We start from the raw sequence: 18228 nt of genomic DNA, 5'->3' as shown, positions 1-18228 counted from the left end.
TCTGGCGAATTTAGGTATTACACGTTATAAATATATTTCTGGAAACACCGCCTCCAGTAAGGCGCATTTAAATAATAAAGGGGGGAACCTGGGAAACTTTAACAATGGTGGGCCCTGCGATAGGGAATGGGGAAATGGAGACCTCCTGCACTCCCCTGAGCCAGTGTCCCTACACTCCTCACATTCCCTAAACAGGCTCCGCACCTGTCGCCGCACGCGTACCTTAACGCCCTTGCTTGCCCTGAGCCTAAACCCTCAATAGGGAATAGGTCGGTGCGGAGTCTAATCCCACCACTGCACTAACAACACACATGAGGAAAGAGACAATACAGGGGAAACACCACTTATCTTTGCTCTGTTGCGTGCGCTCCTAGCAACAGAGCCCACCACCTGTGTGCATCTTCTCCTCCACCCTGATCCATCACCATAACTGGATCCATCACCATCATGCAGCCTGGGAGCAGAGTCCATCACCACTTGCAGCAGTCCAGTACACAGAGTCCCAAGATGAGTCCAGCCTCTGCCAAGAATCCAAGCATGCTCGAGTCCAGTTCTCAGCAACCAAGTAGAGCATGCTGAGTGCAACTCTCTTCCTAGTCGTCACTCCTCTAAGCCATGCCCGCACTTCCCGCTGACACCATAAACTGCGACTCCACCAAGCCATGCCAGTCCTTCCTGCAGACACCATTAGCTGGCACTCATTCTCTCTGGCTGACTGCGCAGGACTCCTATCCAGCTCCATCCTTCCACCAGGCTCTCCAACAACTCAGCAAGAAATATCACCAGCAGTGAGTGAACACCCTGAGCACACCTTTATAGGGAGTCCCACCTGATCCATAATTAAGTGAACATTAACCTAAACCTAAGGTGCGATACCGCTAACCACCACCGGGGACAGTCAAAACACCTTTGAACTCAACCAAAGTAAAAAAAGTTCACTTTGTGCTTTTAACACCGCCAGATCCAACACTGGATCATGACAGTACCCCCTCCTTAATGAGGGGCCTCTGGACCCTCAAGACCACCCCTCATTAGGGAAACACCTACAGCGGGGACGCCCAGACCCTGAGTTCACCCCACCATTCCCTGACACTTCAGGTTTATGACAAACACCGCTGATATTGGCAATATATGTTCCTTTTGGAGGCACCACTCATCTCCACAGCGCCGACCTGGGGAACGAGTTAATGTATGTGTATGTTTGCTCAGAGCTGATCAGACTCCACAACACATTTCCTCAAGATGTTTTTTGGTGGCACCCATACATGCTCGTTCACACACAGGTCCGGACCTGAACGTTTATTGCACACATACATTAGTCATTTTTTGGTGAACTCACTCTGGACTTGAACGAGGCGTCCCCCTGTGTCACCACACTCACACCCCCACTATTCACCAAGTGACACCACCCTCCAACCCTTTCACCATGAGGACTGCGCCTCTTAGGGTTGGTTAATGGCGAGGGTAGAGATTTGTCCCTACTCCCCCGCAGCACACCTGCTGCACACACCAGGAGGAGAAGGGGACCGGGAAATGGAGGAAATATACTCTCGCTGGTCACCTCCACACGACCAGGAGGGCGGCTTCTTCGATGGTATGAAGATTTGGCGTAAAACCCCGCGGACTATCACACCAGTCAGCTCACCACAGGGGCGTACCCCTTCACCTCGGGGAATACCAGGCAGCTCCGTGGGGCACCATTCCTCCCACCTGTCTGGGTGCGTCCCCTGTAAGAGCAAGTCCCGCTCCTCAGCAGCGACTCTACACCTAGTCTGCTCACCACAGGGATGTACCCCTTCACCTCGGGGAATACCAGGCAGCTCCGTGGGGCACCATTCCTCCCACCTGTCTGGGTGCGTCCCCTGTAAGAGCAAGTCCCGCTCCCCAGCAGCGACTCTACACCTAGTCTGCTCACCACAGGAATGTACCCCTTCACCTCGGGGAATACCAGGCAGCTCCGTGGGGCACCATTCCTCCCACCTGCCTGGGTACCTCCCCGTGCGAGAGCAAGTCCCGCTCCCCAGCAGCGACTCTAGGGGCTTTTGCCAGACCGCAGCGGCCATTTTGTTTCTCTGGTTATCTGAGCAGAGGCCCCAGACCCTGATAACTGCTGCTGCAGCGGCTTAAACACACCTTGCCACTCCCCACTGCACCTCAGTAAGGCCCGGCAGCAATTACCACAGGTCTCCACATGGCCAAAGCTCACCAGAAAAAAAAAAAGTAAGGGCTGGTGATAATGTCATGGTCACGTGTGTCTGGTCGCAGATGATGCCGCAAGGCGAACCCATAACACACGTGACCCTGGATACACCGCCTCCAGTAAGGCGCATTTAAATAATAAAGGGGGGAACCTGGGAAACTTTAACAATGGTGGGCCCTGCGATAGGGAATGGGGAAATGGAGACCTCCTGCACTCCCCTGAGCCAGTGTCCCTACACTCCTCACATTCCCTAAACAGGCTCCGCACCTGTCGCCACACGCGTACCTTAACGCCCTTGCTTGCCCTGAGCCTAAACCCTCACTAGGGAATAGGTCGGTGCGGAGACTAATCCCACCACTGCACTAACAACACACATGAGGAAAGAGACAATACAGGGGAAACACCACTTATCTTTGCTCTGTTGCGTGCGCTCCTAGCAACAGAGCCCACCACCTGTGTGCATCTTCTCCTCCACCCTGATCCATCACCATAACTGGATCCATCACCATCATGCAGCCTGGGAGCAGAGTCCATCACCACTTGCAGCAGTCCAGTACACAGAGTCCCAAGATGAGTCCAGCCTCTGCCAAGAATCCAAGCATGCTCGAGTCCAGTTCTCAGCAACCAAGTAGAGCATGCTGAGTGCAACTCTCTTCCTAGTCGCCACTCCTCTAAGCCATGCCCGCACTTCCCGCTGACACCATAAACTGCGACTCCACCAAGCCATGCCAGTCCTTCCTGCAGACACCATTAGCTGGCACTCATTCTCTCTGGCTGACTGCACAGGACTCCTATCCAGCTCCATCCTTCCACCAGGCTCTCCAACAACTCAGCAAGAAATATCACAAGCAGTGAGTGAACACCCTGAGCACACCTTTATAGGGAGTCCCACCTGATCCATAATTAAGTGAACATTAACCTAAACCTAAGGTGCGATACCGCTAACCACCACCGGGGACAGTCAAAACACCTTTGAACTCAACCAAAGTAAAAAAAGTTCACTTTGTGCTTTTAACACCGCCAGATCCAACACTGGATCATGACAGTAATACCCCCAAAACACAGTGTCTGCAAATTGAGATTCTTTTTTGGTTTTTATCCCAAGTCATATGGCAAGGCCCAGAGATAAGCTGCCGCGAGACACATCTTTCTCATAAAGAACACAGGAGAGCTCCTATGTAGGGGAATGTCGGCTGAGATGGCAGTCAGCTGAACGATCCTTCGGTCAACAGCCATCTAATGCGAATGGCCAGCTTTAGAGATTAAGAAATTGGACTGTAATTTAATTTTCCAAAAGATATTAAATCTCCAAATATACAGAGGCTGCACCAAAGGTATGTACCGTACACAATACAAATGAGCATTTGATATGGTAAAGATGTGCAACATGTCTACTGCTGTCAACGAGTGGCAAAGATGAGGTCTTCGGGCCTGAATCTAAATGGACTCATCCACAGGAGAATGCTAAAGGGAGTTCATCAGATGATTTATGGCTGCTAAACAAATAATGGTTTATGGCTGCAAGACCAATAACAGCACTGGGTAATGAGAATATGTGAAAACATACCTTTGTGGCCGCCGTCTGACATAGCATTGCAAAAAAAAAAAAGAACTTTGATCGCTTTTGCAAATGAGCTTTGAAGGGCGATGCAAAACCTGGCAAATGCTCCAGCTCTTCTCGGTAAACTTTGCCAACGTCGCCTTATTGGACTCTTGACCACCAAATCCTTCCGTGCTAAACACTGTGACGTAGCAGAACGGTGGAGCTGCTTTCAATCAAGACCATGGGGAAGGCGTTGTGCAAGATTTGCCAAGTAGAGATGGAGCAATATCCGGTTGCCTTCTGGATACTAACAAAGTTGAGTCAGCTGACCAGGGACAAGATATAACCTCTGCACCCCGCATACATATTCCACTGGATATGTAAAAGACCGCATCCTCTTACAGTCAGTGTAATTGGGTCACATGTTTTCAGTTTTTGGAAACCCGAGTTTGGAGATCTACAAAGCAACCAAGGTAAGGCGCAGGAAGCATGCAGAGAACACATTGTCACAATAGTTACAGCAGCTTCAGTCTTGTCACCATTAACTTATTTATTTATTGTGCTTACTTATATAGCGCCATTAATTCCTCAGCACTTTACAGATATTGCCGTTGCAGTCCCCATTGGGGCTCACAATCTATATTTCCTATCAGTATGTCTTTGGAGTGTAGGAGGAAACGGGAGAACCTGGAGGAAACCCACGCAAACACGGGAGGAACATACAAATGCAGATGTTGTCCTTGGTGGGATCTGAATCCAGGACTTTATCACTGCAAAGCTACAGTGCTAACCACTGAGCCACCGTGGTGCCCAATGCAACCTCGCTTATGCCCTGCTACAGGGAAAGTGGTCAGAGCTACATTAGCTAACAGGAATCCTCGAAGCAGGTCTCTGAATGATACAAAAATGAACATTAGCCAAGAAAAAGATACTGCCAGGCAGACAAGTATGTTCAAGTGGGTACCCTTGTTCACCAGAAATAAATGCAGCAAATTTTAACTTATCCAATGGAGAGGTGCTTGCTGGTTTAGCCTGAAATACCCCTTTTTCAAATTCTTTTTTGAAGCCAAGAAGAGAATAAATGAGATGAGATAACTACATCACTCGGAAATCTCCATCAGTCATAAGTTTGACCACCACCAACTTCAAACAAGGAACATAGGATCCCTAATATTATTACTATTGCAGATATAAGGTGATTTTTAAACAGCTGGTTTGGAGGTCACATGTTCCCATTAAATTGGATATCCAGGATTTTGAGAAAAACAAAAAAAGTGCCTAAGTACTAACAGGCAGGTAGTTGGTACCTAGCTGCCAATTTTACCCAACGCCATTCACAGACCGCTCCTGCCGGCAATTCAGCCGCTTCTGCAGCAGTTTCTTTTCTGATCTATTCTGTCGAAGTATTTTTTGACTCCTAACATCATTCTGATTGACAGACGGCTCCCCCAGTTTGACAGTTGCTGCCTATGACAATTACATTGGAAGCCCTGCCCTGTCATCAGAGGGGAGCGATAAAGAAGCTGCTATTCTGTCGACGTGACGTCAACAGAGGTAGCTGAATCTCCGGCATGAGCGGTCTTTCACCACTCTGTGCTGGCGAGTTACGACACTGGGCACAACAGTGCTTTAGGCACATTTTTTGTTTTTCACAAAGTCCCAGAAATGCACTTTAAATTGAAAACAATATACTGTAGAAAAATTAAAATAACTCTTCAAGTAACTACTTATATTTTACCTTTATAGCATATCTTCTGCTTACCTTATCTGTCAAGAGCCTTGGCCAACATACTCATATAATTATTTCATACAAGGTCAGGTTCAAACTAAAATAATTTTTCATCCCAACACAGTTTTGTACATCGATAATTTTAAAAATAATAAAATTCCATACAGTTTTCTATGTTAATAATTGCAATGGATCGATAAATACAGCTGCAATATGGATGGTGTCCCTATGGTAGCTATTTTTTTTCTTTTAAATGCACCAATTGAGCATAATGGACAATTCTGTTTCCAAAAATGGATATAATAATGAGTCGCCCTCCCAGGGCTGTGGGGTACTCGGTACCGGGCCGGTATCAGTGGGATGTGTCACAGCAGCGGTGACCCGGACCGTGGCCCTGGGCGCCCAAGTAATAGGAAGATGTGAATGGTGGAATGTAGTTAGATGAATAGTTCGTGACGCCACCTGTGGTGTTCGGCAAGGGAGGTGTTAAGCCGACGCTGTATGCAGATCCGCTGGGACTGATGGTATGGTGCAGCAAAGATGTAATAGCTCCCCACAGGTGAAGCTACAGTCCCAGGGCAGTGTAGATGTGGTTAGCACGGGGATGTAGCAGTGCCGGAAAGGTAAGAAGCAGACAAGACACAGCGGGGTGCAATTTCTGTACCTTTACTTGATAACTGCAGTCCAGGTCCTGATTACAGATGGTATTGGAGCAGGCTAGCCTGGAAGCAATTCAGGGATTCTCTCTCAGCAGACGGGCTGTGCAGTCTCCTTACTAGCGCTTGTTTGCAGGATCTCCAGTACCGAGTTACACTGAAGTTCCTCCTGTCAGATGTTCTCAAGAACCTCACTTGCACGGCAGACAGCTGTAGCCTATCTCGGGGACTCCTCTCTCTTGAGTCCCGGCTCTCTATCCAAGCTGCTGTTGTGCCCTCAAGTCTTAGATGGGAGTAAGGCATTTACAGCGTCCTACTCCTCTGGTGTCTGTTGCAGGACCGTTAGTATCCGTACAACCGTGGAGACCAGGCTCCAGTTCATGCGCTCTCTCCAGAGATGAGCTCTTCCTCTCAGCTCTATCTCAGTGTTCCTTCCACACATCTGTACACTTCACCCTCCGCAGACTAACTACTCACTCCTTCCTCTTGGCCCTCAGAGAGCACTCCTCCCCTGAATTCTGGTTCAGAGCTCCCCCTGCTGACCTGGAGTGGAACTGTGTTGCATGCATGGATTGACTGCGAGAGAGACCCATCATTGCCTCCAAGCCTGGCATTACCCTCCCCTGGAGGAAGGCAAAGCCACTGTGGCGACCATACTCCTGGGGGCGCCACATTCCCCCCTAGTGCAAGTCAGCACTCCTGGGCTGAACAAAAACATGAAACATATAAAAACAGTTGAACAATAGTATTTGTACAAGAGTTAAAAATTAAAAAGTTACAAAAACCAAGAGCTTCAAAAATGGTCCTATGATGATAAGTCCAAGCATCAATGTCCATGGTCCATTCCTGGGCAAATGGTGAACTATATACAGGAAAGTGTTTAACCACACAAGTCCTGTGGTACAATGTCCATAACTAAAGGAAACTCTTACAGGTTACCTGTAGGCACAAAACTTGAAAAACAGTTACATATATACACATACAATTTCAACATTTACATCTACCTATATACGATATCTGATGGGTGGCATCCCTTGTGTAATGCGGGTAGACCTGTGTAATACTGGTGTAGTGGGTAATGTACTGGATACACTACTGGGGGTTCTGCATGGCACAGGGATCCTAGATTGTCTGTGAACTCTTAGACTCACCAGGGGCATAACAGGTTCACCACTGGCAGGGCGAGGGTTTTCTGGCTCCACTGCTGGTGTGGCATCTGCTACCTGATTTTCTTGATTCTCTTGAGTCACTTCTCCCTGTACTACCAGTTGGGGAAATGTCAACACTGGCACCACTATAGCATCGTTCACTTTAGTCCAATTCGCAGGGAATTCTCCAAGCACTGTGCTGACCTTCTCTTCTTCCACTATGGGTTGGATGTTATCTGGTTCTTCTTTTCTTTCTTTTAACTGGTCAGTGCATAACTTCAAATGATCTCTCGATACCGCTGCTGAGGTCTCTCCTCCATCTTTACTAACAAGGCATACCTTAGTATTATCAAAGTTTGAGGGCAGAATGGTATAAGGTTCAGCTTCCCTTTGATCATCCAATTTGTGCAATCTTCTCTTCCTTTTCAAGTCTTGCTCTCCCGGCGACAAAGGAACGGCAGGTGCATTTTGATTTTAAAGCTTCTCCTGCTTTTGTCTTGCCTGAGCCAGACTCCTTTCCACGCATTCTTGAACTCTCCTGTACTGTTGCTGCCTCTCCGTGTCCCAATCATCATCTGGTGACGCTACTTCAGGTGTCAGGACTCCCATGTCTAAGTCAATAGGCAGCTTACCAGGTCTTGCTCTCATTAAATAGGCTGGGGTACAGTTGGTAGAGTTCACTGGAATATGGTTGTAGAGGTCTACTAGATCGGGCAACTTCTCAGGCCACAGATTCCTCTCCTATAAAGGGCAAAGTCTTAAGAAGGTCAATCACTACCTGGTTCATCTTCTCGCACATGCCATTGGTCTGTGGGTAGTACGGTGTTGTCCTGATCTTCTTACAACCATACAGGTTACAGAATTCTTGGAACACTTCTGCCTCGAAAGCTGGACCTTGATCCGTAAGCACTCTTTCAGGATACCCATGTGGTCTACAGAAGTGCTGTTGGAATGCTCTGGCTGCCGTCCTGGTCGTCTGATCTTTGACAGGCACAACTACCAGGGATCTTGAGTAGTGGTCCACAATGGTAAGAGCATAGATGTAGCCTGACCGGCTTGGAACCACCTTCACATGGTCCAGAGTAACCAACTCAAGGGGTTGTTTGGTGATGATTGGCTGTAGAGGAGCTCTCTGGCTGTCCCGATCCTTTCTGCGCAGGTTACATTGTCCACACTCCCGGCACCACCTCTCAATGGCTTTCCTCATACCAGCCCAGTAGAACCTCTCTCGGAGCAATGCTTCCAACTTCTTCCATCCGAAGTGTCCAGCTCCATTGTGGTATGCTTCCAGGACCATTGATGCCTCTCTCTTTGGGACTATCACCTGCCAAACCAGCTCATGAGTGCGGGCATTGATACTCCTCCGACACAGCTTCCCTTCATAAATGAACAACCGGCCTCTCTCCTTCCACAACTGCTGAGTTTCTTCAGGAGCATCCGACTCTGGACGTGAGTCAGCTCGTGTCAGCAGCTCCATCACCAGGCGGACTGCAGGGTCACTATCTTGCGTTTCTGCCCAATCATGATGGGGCAATGGATTCAGGGTGACCTCCTTCAAGCCAGACCATTGGTTTCTCACTCCTTGGGCACGTTGGGCCGCAATTGGCTGGTGGAAGGGAGGTAGCTCTATTTCTTCAAGAGCCTCCGGGTCTTCTCCTGCATCGTGTAGGTTAGGCATTCTGGACAGCACATCAGCATTGGCATTCTTGTGCCCTGCCCGGTACTTAATGGTAAACTCAGTTAGATAGCCGAGCCATCCATCGCTGTTCCAGTGCACCTAGTTTTGCAGTGTCCAAATGCATCAATGGGTTGTTGTCCATGAAGATAGTGAACTTGGCAGAGGCTAGGTAATGTTTGAACCTTTCGGTGACAGCCCAGACTATGGCAAGGAACTCCAGCTTGAAAGAACTGTAATTATCAGGGTTCCTTTCAGTGGGGCGCAGCTTCCTGCTGGCATAGGAGATCACTCTTTCTTTCCCATTCTGGACCTGCGACAGTACTGCTCCTAGTCCCACGTTGCTGGCATCAATGTACAGCACAAAGGGCTTGTCATAATCTGGGTAGGCCAGAACTTCATCTCCTGTGAGAGCCATCTTCAATCTGGTGAAGGACCTTTCCAACTCTCCAGTCCATTCAAAGGAGCAATTTTTCTGTTTGGTCTTGTTGGACTGCCTCACCAGGAGATTTTGCATAGGGGTGGCTATTTCAGTAAAGCCTTTGAATCTTCGGTAATAGCCTACCAGTCCAAGGAATTGGCGTACTTCATGAAGGTTGCTGGGCTTCGGCCAGTCCCGGATGACTGTGACCTTATCAGGATCTGGTGCCACACCTTCTGCACTGACCACATGACCGAGGTACTGCACCTTGGGCTTCAGGAGGTGGCACTTGGAGGGTTTCACCTTCAGGCCAAAATTGGACAAAGCTTCAAACACTCCAGCCAGGTGTTCCAGTTGATCGTCATAGGTTTTGGAGAAAACAATGACATCATCCAGATACAACAGGACCGTCTCAAAGTTCATGTGTCCCAGGCAGCACTCCATCAGCCGTTGAAAGGTTCCTGGGGCTGTGCAGAGCCCGAATGACATATAACTGAACTCACAGAGACCGATTGGAGTGGTAAATGCTGTTTTCTCCTTGTCTGTCTCTGCAACGGGAACCTGCCAATACCCACTGGTGAGATCCAAAGTGGAAAAATAATTAGCAGTTTTAAGTGCAGCTAATGATTCCTCAATTCTAGGTAATGGGTAGGCATCTTTATGTGTAATGCTGTTAATTTTCCTGTAATCAACACACATTCTCATGGTACCATCCTTTTTCTTTACAAAAACTATTGGAGCTGCCAATGGGCTACAACTGTCTCTGATAACCCCTGCTTCCTTCATCTCTCTCAACATACCTTTGGCACATTGGTATTGTGTTGGGGGTATAGGCCGGTACCTTTCTTTAATGGGTGGATGATCTCCAGTGGGGATATGATGTTGAACCCCTTTTGCCTGCCCAAAATCTAGTGGGTGTTTGCTGAATACCCGCTCATACTCTTGTGTCACTCTGTAAACCCCATTTTTCTGGTATGAAGGTGTAGAGTCAGTTCCCACCTGCAGTTGCTGACACCACTCCTCTGGCTGCTTCACAGAGCCATTGTCCTCCACCTGACCGGATGAGACCAAGGGCTCTGCTGCCTGCAAAGAGTTGTTATTAACAGTGAGCAGCTTAGCAACTGTGGCTTACCGAGGTATTGTGGCCTCTTCTTCCCCACAATTCAAAAGGCGTACAGGTACTCTCCCCTTTCGTACATCAACCACCCCTCTGGCTGTCAGGACAGTGGGCCTGCTATCGGAGTATACTGGTTCTACCAATGCCTGGTAATCTCTCCCTCTAAGACCTATAGCTGCCCGACACCAAACCAACATTTCACATCTGGGGGTATTGCAATGGGGAAAGGATCACTCACTCTGATGCTGCCAATTTCTCCGCCAGAGAGTTCTACCTGTTGTCTTTGCATCAGGGCTCTGATCTCCTTCTGCAGGACTCGTTGTTCACCAGAACCAGCAGTCTCAGCCACCTGTTGCAACAAGACAAAAGCCTCGGACAGACAGTTTTCAATTACATTTGTACCAAGAGTCATCATGGGATTACATTCACGTCTATCAATATCCACAACTATCAGACCTTGAGATTTTAGCTCTACCCGGCCCACTTTAACAGTAATCTCTTTACATCCAATCTACGGCAAAGACTGACCATTACTAGCAACTACTGTCCGTTCATCAGTTGGGCCACGGGTAAGCTCAGAATCAGCCCAATACCTCTTGTAAAGAATGTACGGCATAGTGGTCACCTGGGAGCCAGTGTCCAGCAAAGCGTTCATGGGGATGCCGTCAATCACCACAGGAAGGATTGGTCTCCCTCCCACATACTTGGCTCTCCAGTTCCTTGGGCCTGGCGATCCTACTCCTGGGGGTTGGCGCTCTGCCCAAGGGGTTGCTCGATTAAAGGACAAAATCTTGCAAGATGACCTGCCTTGTAGCAGCGACGACAGATGGGACGTCCGTCCTGGTCATAGCGATCGTTGTTCTTCCCTCGAAGTGGCGGGGTTCTCCTCCTCTGGAGCCACGGGACATCCTCTGGACTGGAAGCAAGCTGGATCTTTTGCTTGGAGGACACCTGCAGGGACTGCACGGTTTTAGTAAGTGCAGCCATCCCTTTTATCAACTCCTGGACCTGAAGACGCAGCTCCTCAGTTGGATCTTTTGCCAGAATCTGTGCATCAGCCTCTACAGGGATGGAAGGGAAAGATGTTGCTTCCTGATGGTAGGTGATCGCTGGGCGCCTAGGGGGCGCTGGACGGCTGTCAGTGGATTCCTGCAGTACCCGAATAGCCCTGTCCTTAAAATCAGCAAAGTCCAGATCAGGGTTTTGCAGGGTTATGATATGCAACTGTCCTATGTGGGTACTGGATAGGAGTCCTTCAATGAACTGCTCCTGTAACAGTTTATCTTCCTTCTTCACACTGTCAGGATCAACTTGCTTAACTGCTCGCAGCGCCTCCTGCAGGTTGAGAGCATAGTCCCTGATACTGTCCTGCGCCTTCTGTTTACAGCCAAAGAATCTCATCTTGATTTCAGCGGTAGTACGGGTGTCAAAGGTGCTTCTCCGCTTGGCCAGGATCTTTGCAACAGTCTCTTTATCAGTATCCTGCCAGGCCTTCACTTCTCTCTGTGCTGCACCCTTTAGCTGTCCAATCAGGTATTCACTTTCTAGCTTTCAGACAGAGGGTATACTTTAAATAAACTGCACAGTCTCTCTTTAAATTCAATCAGGGTATGCGACTCACCCAAGTACTGTGGTAGCCAGGCCGCTCCTGGTATGTAGGGCATGGACTGCGGCATTATGGAGACCGCTGCAGCGGGCGGTGCTGCGGGGTTGGCAACGGCGCCTGCTGCTGCATTGCCGTCTGGCGTGGACATCCTCTTCCCCCCCTAGTTAACGTTAGTCAGGGCCGGGGGTTATGTGAGCTCACCGGCGGCCGCTTCACAGGCCCGACGCTCCGGGCTGTAGGCCTCAGCTCCTCCTCCTCTTGCGCGCTGTCCTCTCTTCCCGCGCGGCACTTCACTTCTTCGCGCTCTGTGGCAGGCTCCGCCCACGAAGGCGTGCCCCTTCTTCCCGCGCGCGCCAAGCAGCACGGCAATGGCGGCAATTGGCGCCAATTTTCACACACAGTCTATGGCACACAGGACCCGGGCGTACCGGGCTCCGTAATTCTGTTCGTGACGCCAAATTGAGTCGCCCTCCCAGGGCTGTGGGGTACTCGGTACCGGGCCGGTATCAGTGGGATGTGTCACAGCAGCGGTGACCCAGACCGTGGCCCTGGGTGCCCAAGTAATAGGAAGATGTGAATGGTGGAATGTAGTTAGATGAATAGTTCGTGACGCCACCTGTGGTGTTCGGCAAGGGAGGTGTTAAGCCGACTCTGCATGCAGATCCGCTGGGACTGATGGTATGGTGCAGCAAAGATGTAATAGCTCCCCACAGGTGAAGCTATAGTCCCAGGGCAGTGTAGATGTGGTTGGCATGGGTATGTAGCAGTGCCGGAAAGGTAGGAAGCAGACAAGACACAGCGGGGTGCAATTTCTGTACCTTTACTTGATAACTGCAGTCCAGGGTCCTGATTACAGATGGTATTGGAGCAGGCTAGCCTGGAAGCAATTCAGGGATTCTCTCTCAGCAGACGGGCTGAGCAGTCTCCTTACTAGCGCTTGTTTGCGGGATCTCCAGTACCGAGTTACACTGACGTTCCTCCTGTCAGATGTTCTCAAGAACCTCACTTGCACGGCAGACAGCTGTAGCCTATCTCGGTGACTCCTCTCTCTTGAGTCCCGGCTCTCTATCCAAGCTGCTGTTGTGCCCTCAAGTCTTAGATGGGAGTGGGGCATTTACAGCCTCCTACTGCTCTGGTGTCTGTTGCAGGACCGCTAGTATCCGTACATCCGTGGAGACCAGGCTCCAGTTCATGCGCTCTCTCCAGAGATGAGCTCTTCCTCTCAGCTCTATCTCAGTGTTCCTTCCACACGTCTGCACACTTCACCCTCCGCAGACTAACTACTTACTCCTTCCTCTTGGCCCTCAGAGAGCACTCCTCCCCTGAATTCTGAGTCAGAGCACCCCTTGCTGGCCTGGAGTGGAACTGTGTTGCATGCGTGGATTGACTGCGAGAGAGACCCATCATTGCCTCCAAGCCTGGCATTACCCTCCCCTGGAGGAAAGCAAAGCCAATGTGGCGACCATACTCCTGGGGGCGCCACGTTAATATATGCCAGTAGTGACAAATCTATGGCACGCGTGCCAGAGGGGCACGCAGAGCCCTCCCTACGGACGCGCGCCATCGCCGTTCCGCATCAGTGGACAGGGGCCGCCGCCGGAGGTGAGGAACCCGGCCACACCAGTCCTTACTTCAGCTGGAACTGTGTCCTCGGACACACATCTAGCTGCAGTGTATTGCCGTGCACGAACTTGCTGGGTCCGTGCACCGCAGTACATACTGCTGGTCAATCAGAAGCCAGCAGCTGATGTCGGCGTACACGCGACTGGGCGCATTGGCAATGACATCATGCGTGCACCATCACTTCGACGCTGAATTCAACTGCTAGGCTCAGAAGATGACACAGACGGGGAGAGCGAGGAAGGAAAGATCAGTAGCAGTGTTTATGGTGTTTTTTATTGTATTTTTTTTCCCCTTTCTATGCGTTGAACAGCAGGGCCGGCAGGATGGGGGCGCATATATAATGAGGGGGTGACATTTATAAGGATAGGGTGAGATATACAAAAATGGGGTCATATGTATCAGGATGAAGGGCATATGCAAGGATGGGGGAGCATATATACCAGGATGGGGGAGCATATACCAATATGGGGGTGCATATATTGCAGGATAGGGGTGCATATATACCAGGATAGGGGAGCATATACCAAGATGGGGGTGCATATATTGCAGGATAGGGGTGCATATATACCAGGATGAATTGCATATACAAGGATGGGAGAGTATATACAGGATGGCGGAACATACACATGTATGGGGGCATCATACAAGGATGGTGGAGGAACATATACATGGATTGAAGGAGCATATATGAGTATGGGGGCATATACATGGTTTGGGGGGCATATACATGGATTAGAAGAACATATAACAATATATGGGGGTGCATTTACCAGGATATGGGGGGCAGCATATACCAGGATGATGGGTAGCATAAACCATGATAGGGGTGCATATATACCAGGATGAATTGCATATACAAGGATGGGAGAGTGCGGATAGCGGTACATATACATGTATGGGGTCATCATACAAGGATGGTGGGGGAACATATACATGGATTGGGTCAGCATATACATGGATTGAAGGAGCATATATGAGTATTTATGCATATACATGGTTTGTGGAGCATATACATGGATTAGAAGAATACATAACAGGATATGAGGGTGCATTTACCAGGATATGTGGGGCAGCATATACCAGGATGATGGGTAGCATATACCAAGTTAGAAAGCATATTCCTTTATATCTGCAGTCTGGTACCCCTGCTCCTGTCTGTGGCTGCTCTCTGCTGCCCCATCCTTCTCTCTGCAGGAGTTTTTTTTTTTTTTAAATAAAACCTCAGTATTCAGATTAAATTGCCATGTTGGCACTTTGCGACAAACAAGTGGGTTTTGGGTTGCAGTTCACCTTCCAACAAGAAAATGACCCTAAGCACACAGGTAAAATAATAGGAGTGGCTTCAGAACAACTCTGTGACCATTCTTGACTGGCCAAGCCAGAACCCTGACCTAAACCCAATTAAGCATCTCTGGAGAGACCTGAAAATGGCTGTCCACCAACGTTCACCATCCAACCTGACGGAAGTGGAGAGGATCTGCAGGGAAGAACGGCAGAGGATCCCTAAATCCAGGTGTGAAAAACTTGTTGTTGCATCATTCCCAAGAAGACTCATGACTGTACTAGCTCAAAAGGTGCTTCTACTCAATACTGAGCAAAGGGTCTGAATACTTACGACCATGTGATATTTCAGTTTTTCTTTTTTAATAAATTTGCAAAGATTTCTACATTTCTGTTTTTTTTTCAGTCAAGATGGGGTGCAGAGTGTACATTAATGAGAAAAAATGAACTTTTTTGCATTTACCAAATGGCTACAAATTTTTGCCTAAAATACAGAGGAAATATGCCATCTTTACCTTTAGACCTTTTAGAGATCATTTCATCTTCAACTTGCTTAACTATTCACAATAACAGTAATTTTTACCAGGGGTGCCCATACTTTTACATGCCACTGTGTTAGTACACTGGAACAAAGGTCGCTGGTAGAGTTGAGCGACTTTGGTCTGATCGGGTTTCGTGAAACCCGAATGAAACAAAATTTGTTTCAGATGAAACTGGTCCGACTAGGGCAAAAAAAAGTCGGAGTTTCGTCCGAAACCCGACCCCAATGCAAGTCAATGGGAAATAAAAGTCGGCATTGAGTGGGTGAATGTCATCCGCTCAATGACGACTTTTATTTTCCATTGACTTGCATTGGGGTCGGGTTTCGGACGAAAGTCCTACTTTTTTTGCCCTAGTCGGACCAGTTTCATCTGAAACAAATTTTGTTTCATTCGGGTTTCACGAAACTCGATCCGACCAAAGTCTCTCAACTAGAGTTGAGCGAAACAGGTCGGTCAATTTCAAAAGTCGCCGACTTTTGGCAAAGTCGGGTTTCATGAAACGAAACCCGACCCTAGGATGAGGTCGGCCACGAGGTCGGCGACTTACGCGCCAAAGTCGCGTTTCAAAAGTTTGTTTTGCGCTCTTTTTCAGCCAATCAGGATCCACGGACACTGTGGGCAACGTGATGACATAGGCACGGGTCACCACCATCTTTCAGAAGGGCATGCAAGTGATTGGCTTGCTTTGGTGGGCGTCACAGGGGGTATAAAAGGGCGTGCACGCCGACCGCCATCTTACTTCTGCCGATCTTAGCATAGGGAGAGGTTGCTGCTGATTCTGTAGGGAGAGCGTTAGGCAGGGAAGAAGAAAAAAAAAACTGCTTCTGCTGCTAGCGATTGTGCCTGTACAACACACCAGTCACTGTGTGTGCAGTGCAAGGGGAGGCTATATTGTGGTATATCAGTGGTGTTGGTTGTTGGGCTGCCTTCTAAGGCTTCCTGACAGCTGCATTGCTGTTTACCCACTGCTCTGCAAACTGCTTTTTTAAAAGCAATCCCAATTTTTTTTTTTGTCCTGCTGAGGTACTGAGCGTGCATTTTTTCACACCATACAGCGGTGTACGCTCCTCACACAGTACCGTGTAACGGCTGTTATCACAGCCACAGTGAAGCTATCTGTGTCACTCTGTGAGAATAAGTCGAGGACATGTTCCGTTCTTACAGACCTGCACTCTAGGGAGATTCCTATTCTGCCCAATTCTACATACACCTTGTAGTTTGTGATACACTAGCCAATTTCTGCCTGTGACATAGCGCTCAGATATTCAGTGGGCCTCACACAATCCAAAAGTGTCCAGTGTCCACAAGTGTCTGCAGAAATTCAAAATCTCCCTTATCCTCTAGTCACTTTTGTCACAGCTGTGCCATCGAGCCTGTGACATAGCGCTCAGATATTCAGTGGGCCTCACACAATCCAAAAGCGTCCAGTGTCCACAAGTGTCTGCAGAAATTCAAAATCTCACTTATCCTCTAGTCACTTTTGTCACAGCTGTGCCATCGAGCCTGTGACATAGTGCTCAGATATTCAGTGGGCCTCACACAATCCAAAAGTGTCCAGTGTCCACAAGTGTCTGCAGAAATTCAAAATCTCACTTATCCTCTAGTCACTTTGGTCACAGCTGTGCCATCGAGCCTGTGACATAGCGCTCAGATATTCAGTGGGCCTCACACAATCCAAAAGTGTCCAGTGTCTGCAGAAATTCAAAATCTCACTTATCCTCTAGTCACTTTGGTCACAGCTGTGCCATCGAGCCTGTGACATAGCACTCAGATATTCAGTGGGCCTCATACAATCCAAAAGTGTCCAGTGTCCACAAGTGTCTGCAGAAATTCAAAATCTCACTTATCCTCTAGTCACTTTGGTCACAGCTGTGCCATCGAGCCTGTGACATAGCGCTCAGATATTCAGTGGGCCTCACACAATCCAAAAGTGTCCAGTGTCTGCAGAAATTCAAAATCTCACTTATCCTCTAGTCACTTTGGTCACAGCTGTGCCATCGAGCCTGTGACATAGCGCTCAGATATTCAGTGGGCCTCACACAATCCAAAAGTGTCCAGTGTCTGCAGAAATTCAAAATCTCACTTATCCTCTAGTCACTTTGGTCACAGCTGTGCCATCGAGCCTGTGACATAGCGCTCAGATATTCAGTGGGCCTCACACAATCCAAAAGTGTCCAGTGTCTGCAGAAATTCAAAATCTCACTTATCCTCTAGTCACTTTGGTCACAGCTGTGCCATCGAGCCTGTGACATAGCGCTCAGATATTCAGTGGGCCTCACACAATCCAAAAGTGTCCAGTGTCCAGTAGTGTGAGCAGAAATTCAAAATCTCCCCTGTCCTATAGACACCTTGTACCTTGTTTTACATTACTATATAGTTTGTTGGATTTTGTCTACATTTCTACCAAAATTGAGGAAGGCTGGTGGAAGAGGCCGTGGAATTGGGCGGGGGTTGGCAGCTGGTAATGATGGTGTTGGTGGTGGATCTGATGGTAGTGGCAAGAGCAAAATAGGACCGAATGCAGGAGGTGTTGAGCCTGCGTCATCGTCTGGCTCCATAAGGCTTCGAAGGCTTAGTTTTCTAGGAGTTGGCAAACCGCTTTTAAAGCCAGAGCATCAGGAAAAAGTTTTGTCTTACATTGCTGACTCAGCCTCCAGCTCTATCGCCTCCTCTTCTTCAGTTGTAAA

At 48.7% G+C, this 18228-nt stretch overlaps 1 protein-coding gene across 2 annotated transcripts in view; it reads right to left on the bottom strand.

Moving 5' to 3' along the window:
* BORCS7 (BLOC-1 related complex subunit 7) overlaps positions 1-18228 on the bottom strand; it is a 195249-nt gene that overhangs the window by 115748 nt on the left and 61273 nt on the right. The window lies entirely within an intron of this gene.

The sequence above is a fragment of the Dendrobates tinctorius genome, unplaced genomic scaffold (assembly GCF_039654945.1).
Source record: "Dendrobates tinctorius isolate UK_male_01 unplaced genomic scaffold, ASM3965494v1 ptg000230l, whole genome shotgun sequence".
Lineage (NCBI taxonomy): Eukaryota > Metazoa > Chordata > Amphibia > Anura > Dendrobatidae > Dendrobates > Dendrobates tinctorius.
The sequence above is the reverse complement of the archived record's forward strand: the minus strand, read 5'-3'. Positions and strand labels throughout refer to the sequence as shown.